Genomic DNA, 6,990 nt, shown 5'->3' on the forward strand with positions numbered 1-6,990 from the left:
CTCAAACTAATGACATTGTGCTGGATTTACCATGACAGTAAGACAATGACAGCATTCCTCAACCCTACAGCACAACTCAAACTTTATTTAAGGCCATGTTTTCCTTCAGTTAGTCAAGGAAGCATAGCTCTGCTTGTCCCTGGTAAGCATGACATTGGCATAAAAGCTGGAGTTGTGGGCTTGTGCGGGCAAGTCCAGTACACACAGGTTCCAAATGCAGACGAGTCTAACCACCCTTTCAATGAACCAAAGCAAGAGCCCTTCCCATATTCCATATCCATCTTATGCACATTCACAGACGGGGAAACCAAGAGTTAATGATACAGCATTTTGGGTACACCATCAAGATCATCTGGGAATAATTTGTGAACAGGGAACAAGCAAGCTTTTTAAATCAAGGAGGCAAGTGTGCTAATTGTGGAGCACCTGGCAAGGCCTTAGAACAGTTGCAGCTGAGGGCTAGTTCATGTGTCCCCAAACAAAGACATTTCTGAAATTTTCTGCTTACCTGGAGTTCACTTATCTGTCACCAGTTCCCCATATCTGGGAGCAGGATGAGCTGGAGTTGCCTACAGGAATCCAATAAGGTGTTGCTTTCCCAGAAGAGACCCAGGAGGGACGGCAAGGTTTATTTCTTCTCAGGTGGCCACTCCTACTCATCTGCTGGGTTCTGCTGCACACCTGAGCCCTTCCTCTTTCCAATTAGAACACCCTCCCCACACTCACACTAGCAAAGTCCTCTGGCTGGCATACAAGCCCAAGACATGATTTGGGATGGGGCTCCAGGTGTGTTACATGGGTTTGTCAGTGAGTCATGCAAGATATCTTTGGATACCATGACAGTATGCTTTTTTAGGAAGCCCAATGGATATCTTTTCAGAGTTGCAGAGCTCTTTCTTGGCTGAGAAAGTTCCTGCTGATATTGCTACCTTCTCCACTTGCAGCTAAGTAAAGAGAAGAGTTGAGAACACTCTTTCATTTCCAAAGATCATTGGATTAGCTCAGAAAATAACTGGTTTGCATTTTACCTTTTAAAAAAACCTTTGCTTGTTTTGATTTTTAAAGTCCTAAACAACTTGGGACCTGGGTATTCAAAGAACCACTTTTCTTCTATACTCTGTCCAACATCTGAGGCCTTACTGCAAGGGGTACAGGGCCTTTTTAGTAGTGGTGCCTACTCCGTGGAATGTCATCCTAGAGAGACTTTCCAGGTCCTAACATTTTATTGTTTTATTGTTGTCAAGCCAACACATGGCTATTAAAAAAGAAGTTTGGTTTAGTGCTGCAGTCCTGTGATTGATTTTTTAAATCTACTACTAATAGTTTTGATTTTTGTATTATAGTGGATGTGTTTTATGTACGGTATGAAATTTTTCATGTAAGCTACTTTCAGGTTTATTTCTATAGCATTAAACTGGATAGAGGTTGCTAAAATAATAACAATAATTATAAATAGATCAGCTCATTTCCAGTTAGTGTAAGGATGGTGTGGGTGAGTTCATAAATTACTATAAAAGATACATCCTCTATCAATAACAGGGCTGCATATGACTTCACCCAAACATTACTATGTGTTGGTATTCTACATAACTCCCTAAAACCTTATTTGGACTTAATGTCTAGTACTTTCGGGGGGGGGGGAATTGCAGGACAAAAATCACCCACTCCCCAAACAGCTGATATAATTATACCACCTTCTTTTTATGGCTAAGCCTTCTTTTTCCCTGAGAAAAGAGTTCATGTTCTGTCAGATAATTAGCATTCATACTATGTGCCCTGGAGAATATTTCTTTGGAAAAATATACTTACTCTTTTCACTGCAGCACTCATTTTTATTCACGTCTCCAATTAAAGGTAATTGCTAGGACGGAAAAGGTACTTGAGGCCATTTCACCTGTTACAGCTGAAGTAGCTATATGCAAAAAGTTTAGTATCCGTTTCCACCCTATAACAAAGTGAGACAACTATTTATGCAAGTGCTTATTGATCATAATTACATTAACAGGAACATCATTTCTTTTTCATCATGTGTGCAGAGGCAAGGAGGTTGTACACACATGGTTTAAGAAGATACTCTTTCAATTGTACGGTTGGATCCAAAGAACCATGAGCTAGATAGAAAATATCTACAAGTTATGTCCCCCGGCAGCATGCAGAATACTTTGTGAATTGGTATGTAGGTACTATAGTAGTTTTTGTGCTTCTACCTATAAAAGAGGGGTGTTCTTATAAAAACATAAGAAGAGCCTGCTGGATCAGGCTAATAGACCATTCAGTACAGCATGCTGTTCTCACAGTGGTTGCCTTTTGGGAACCAGCAAGCAGGATTTGAGCACAAGAGCACTCTCCCCTCCTGAGTTTCCAGCAACTGGAATTCAGAAGCATTGCCTTTAGCAGTGAGAGCAGAGCAGAGTCGTCATGGCTAGTAGCCTTCAGTAGTCCTTCCATAAATTGGTCTACTCCTCATGGAAAGCCATCTAGGTTGGTGACCATCACTGCCTCCTATAGGAGTGAGTTTCATAGGTTAACTATGTGCTGCATGTAGAAATGCACCTTCGGACCCAACCCGTAATTATGATCAGCAGAGTACGGTCATACCTTGTTTCACGACTGGGATCCGTTCCGGAGCCCCAGCCGCTAGCTGAAAAGGACACACGTGCACAGAGCGGTTTGTGCTTCTGCGCATGCGTGAAGCGCAATTTAGCGCTTCTGTGCATGTGCGAGCGGCAAAACCAGAAGTAACCCATTCTGGTACTTCTGGGTTTGCCGCGGACATTCGCCAGAAAGGACGCTAGACGAGGCGGACGTTTGCGGAGGTATTACTGTAGCCAATACTTTCTGAAACAGCATGCAGGACTGGGACCCAAAACAGACATTTCAGAGACAGGCAAAAAGAGGCTCCAGTGTAGAGATTAAAATTGTATCCCAATCTTCAACACACATGCACTTTCAAGGCAGCTCACAACAATACTATCGGTCTAAAATTTTATATGGCAATACCTCCAAGAGGTGAAAAATAACAGCTGATGAAACAGTGCAGTAACGGTTTCTAAAGTCTTGGCAGAATTAAGGTCTCCAATGTGACATCAAAGCTGAAACTGGGCTAACATCCCTCAGCAGAACATTCCATAGACACAAAGATCCTCTCCACAGTTGCCACCTGTCTCACCCCCAAAAGGAGGTGGCATCTGCAACTGTATACTCAAGGGCCACAAGATGAGGCTGAGATAGAACAATTTTTGACAAAGAATGGGCTACCAAAATTGTCACAAGAGAATAGATCAATCCTGAACTGCAGAATTACACGACAAGAGATGGAACAAGCCATTCAGAACATGCAACTGGGCAAATCTCCAGGGCCAGATGGGCTTACCTCCAAGTACTATAAGACATTGAAAGACTATTTGATACAACCACTGATGGAGGTAGGCAATGAAATTTTGGAGGGGAAGAAGGCGCCGGAATCGTGGAAAGAGGCCTTTATCACATTGATACCCAAATCGGAAATGGAAAAAACACAACTTAAGAACTACCGTCCCATCTCCCTCTTAAATGTGGATTACAAAATATTTGCAGACATTTTAGCAAGGAGACTTAAAAAAGTTTTAAATGAAGTAATTCACAAGGACCAGGCAGGCTTTCTCCCAGGTAGACAGTTGTTTGCTAACACAAGGAATATTATAGACATTTTGGAACTCTTGCAAACAAACATTAATACAAGAGCCGTGCTAATCTTTATAGATGCGGAGAAGGCCTTTGACAATATTTCTTGGAAATTCATGAAGAAAAATTTGGAAGGGATGGGAGTGGGTCGGGGTTCGAAAATCGGATAGATGCAATCTATTCAGAACAAAAGGCTAAATTGATAGTTAACAATGTGGTTACAGAAGAGTTTAAAATTGAGAAAGGGACACGACAAGGCTGCCCTATTTCCCCATTGTTATTTATTTCAGTCCTGGAGGTGCTCTTGAATATGATTAGAGGAGACCAGTTGGTTAAAGGAATTCAGGTCGGAGCGAAACAGTACAAACTTAAAGCTTTTGCAGATGACCTGGTTTTGACTTTACAGGAGCCAGAACCCAGTACGAAAAGAGTACTACAATTAATCCAAGAGTTTGGTCGGGTGGCGGGATTTAAACTGAATAAGCAGAAAACTAAGGTATTGGGGGAAAACTTGACAGTTACAGAGTCAGAAAGGTTTCAGAAAGAGACAGAGTTAAACGTGGTTAAAAAAGTAAAGTACCTAGGGTAAACATAACAGCAAAAAAACTGAGTCTTTTTAAGGACAATTATGAGAAATGCTGGTCAGAAATTAAGAGAGACTTAGAAAGTTGGTCAAGACTGAAACTTTCCTTGTTAGGCCGAATCGCTGCTATAAAGATGAATGAATTGCCAAAAATGCTGTTTTTGTTTCAAACTTTGCAGATTGTGGACGAAATGGAATGTTTTCGGAAGTGGCAGAGAGATATCTCTAAATTTGTCTGGCAGGGCAAAAAGCCCAGAATTAAGTTTAAGATACTAACTGATGCGAAGGAAAGAGGGGGCTTTGCCCTGCCAGACTTAAGGCTGTACTATGAATCAGCAGCTTTCTGCTGGTTGAAAGATTGGCTGCTTCTTGAAAACACTGATGTTTTAGATTTGGAAGGATTTAACAATGCTTTTGGATGGCATGCATATTTGTGGTATGACAAGGTTAAAATTCATAAGACTTTCAAGAACCATATTGTCAGAAAAGCAGTGTTTAATGTCTGGACAAAATACAAAGACTTATTGGAAAGTAAAACTCCAAGGTGGCTTTCACCATTGGAAGCTAAGGCCCGGAAAAGGCTCAATATGGAGGCCAAATGGCCGAAGTATTGGGAAATTTTAGAAAAAGATGGAGATAATTGGAAGTTGCAGAGTCAGGAGAAAATGAAAGACAAAGTGCGAGACTGGTTGCATTACGCTCAGATTAAAGAAGTTTTTAAACTTGACAAAAAGTTAGGATTCCAGGTGGAAAAATCGAAGTTAGAAACTGAACTACTAGAGCCCAAGACTAAGGTACTTTCTAGAATGTATAACTTGCTGTTAAAATGGAATACTCAAGATGAAACGGTCAAATCGGCTATGATAAAGTGGGCACAGGACATTGGTCATAACATCATGTTTGAGGACTGGGAGAGGTTGTGGACTACTGGGTTGAATTTTACTGCATGTAATGCTTTGAGAGAAAATGTTATGAAAATGATATACAGATGGTATATGACCCCAGTGAAACTTGCAAAAATATACCACTTGTCTGACAACAAATGTTGGAAGTGTAAGGAAAGTGAAGGAACATTCTTTCACCTCTGGTGGACCTGCCCTAGAGTGAAGGCTTTCTGGGAAATGATATATAATGAGCTGAAAAAGGTATTTAAGTATACCTTCCCTAAGAAACCAGAGGCCTTCCTTTTGGGTATTGTCGGCCAGAAGGTGCTAAAGAAGGACCGAACATTTTTTATGTACGCAACAACAGCAGCAAGGATACTCGTCGCCAAGCATTGGAAAACCCAAGATCTACCCACGCTGGAAGAATGGCAGATGCAACTGACAGACTATATGGAATTGGCTGAAATGACTCGCAGAATCCGAGACCTGGGAGAAGAGACGTTGGAAGAAGACTGGAAGAAATTTAAGATCTATCTACAAAAATATTGTAAATTATATGAATGTTAAGGAGGATGCTAGAATGTAAACAATTGGGCACCATTGAGATAGAGGAAGTGATATATGAAGATAAGTTAAATTTAAGAAAAGACAAATTTTTGGAAAAAAATTAAGTTATATTTAATTCTTTAAGATTTGAATAAAGGATATTAAAAATTAGAGATACAATATTGGAAAATAAGAATCGAAATAAGGGGATAAATTTGCTTGAAAAATTTTCTTGGCTAGGAACGCAGGAGCGGGTGTTGTGAGGGAGTCCAAAGAAGTTAAGAAGATTATGTTAAAAGATATGCTATATGGTATTGTTTATTGGAATTGTAACTAAATAAAAAAATTGCTAATAAATATATTATATTAAAAAAACAAATTCCATCCAAAAAAAAAAAAAAAAGGAGGTGGCATCTGGAGGAGAGCATACTGCTTGATCTGAGGAAGGTCCCTGGAGAGAAACACAGTCCTTGATGGATAAGGGATGAAGCATAAGTATGCTCCTAGATCCACTTTGTTGCTGCTGCTCAGGTATTAGCTATTGCCCAGAGTCCTTTTTAGATTGTGTACACACTGTGTATTTAAAACACATTTGAAGCACACACACAGCCCATCTAAAATTCTGTGCACTGTAGTTTGTTAAGGGTTGCTGGGAATTGTCACTCTATGCCCTGAATTTTTTTGGGAGAAGTCATGTGTTTAAACGGTTTGGTTAATCACCTTTCTTTGGAAATAATCACCTTTGTTTGGATAGGCCAACTTCACCTGCTGCCTAGACGTTGCCGCTGACATCTGTGCCAAGAATCTCATGACACCAACAGCTTTAAAGAAATAGTCTACACACACAAAAGTACTGGGAAGGACAATAATGAATCAGAAAAAAGCAAGGCATTAATGCAGAGAATAGATAATGTATATAATAAGATTCTCTTGGAGCAATTATAGGTAAGATGTGCTGAGAAATGAAAAAAGAGAAAATTTAGCTATAGAACTAGCAGCAGTGTATCAGCATACATATCAATTCTTCAAAAAGAAGAAACACACTGAAAAGCACAAGTATGGATCTTTAAATCCAGAGGTACATCTGCACAGTTTCCCTAATTACTAGTACTCAGTATGGTAATTTAGGGCCCTATTGGCTTTATATAACCACAGTCGTCTAGGCTGTTTTTACTGTCTTGCTGCTATATTTATTTTTTATTATTTTAAACTGTATTTATACAAATTTAATATTGTAACTTGCTTTTTCAAGGGGCTTTGCTTTTAAAGGTGAGATGTAAGTACCCAAATAAACAAACAAATAAGGACATGGAA

The 6,990-nt window shown here is 39.8% G+C and overlaps 1 long non-coding RNA gene across 1 annotated transcript; it reads left to right on the plus strand.

Moving 5' to 3' along the window:
- The first annotated feature begins 980 nt into the window (after positions 1 to 980).
- On the plus strand, positions 981 to 6,980 carry LOC310845817. The gene is made up of 2 exons (XR_014564972.1): positions 981 to 3,181; positions 6,084 to 6,980. It is a non-coding gene; the product is annotated as an uncharacterized lncRNA (long non-coding RNA).
- The last annotated feature ends 10 nt before the right edge of the window (positions 6,981 to 6,990 follow it).

Source organism: Podarcis gaigeae (genome assembly GCF_964106915.1).
Source record: "Podarcis gaigeae genome assembly, chromosome: 5".
NCBI classification, from domain to species: domain Eukaryota; kingdom Metazoa; phylum Chordata; class Lepidosauria; order Squamata; family Lacertidae; genus Podarcis; species Podarcis gaigeae.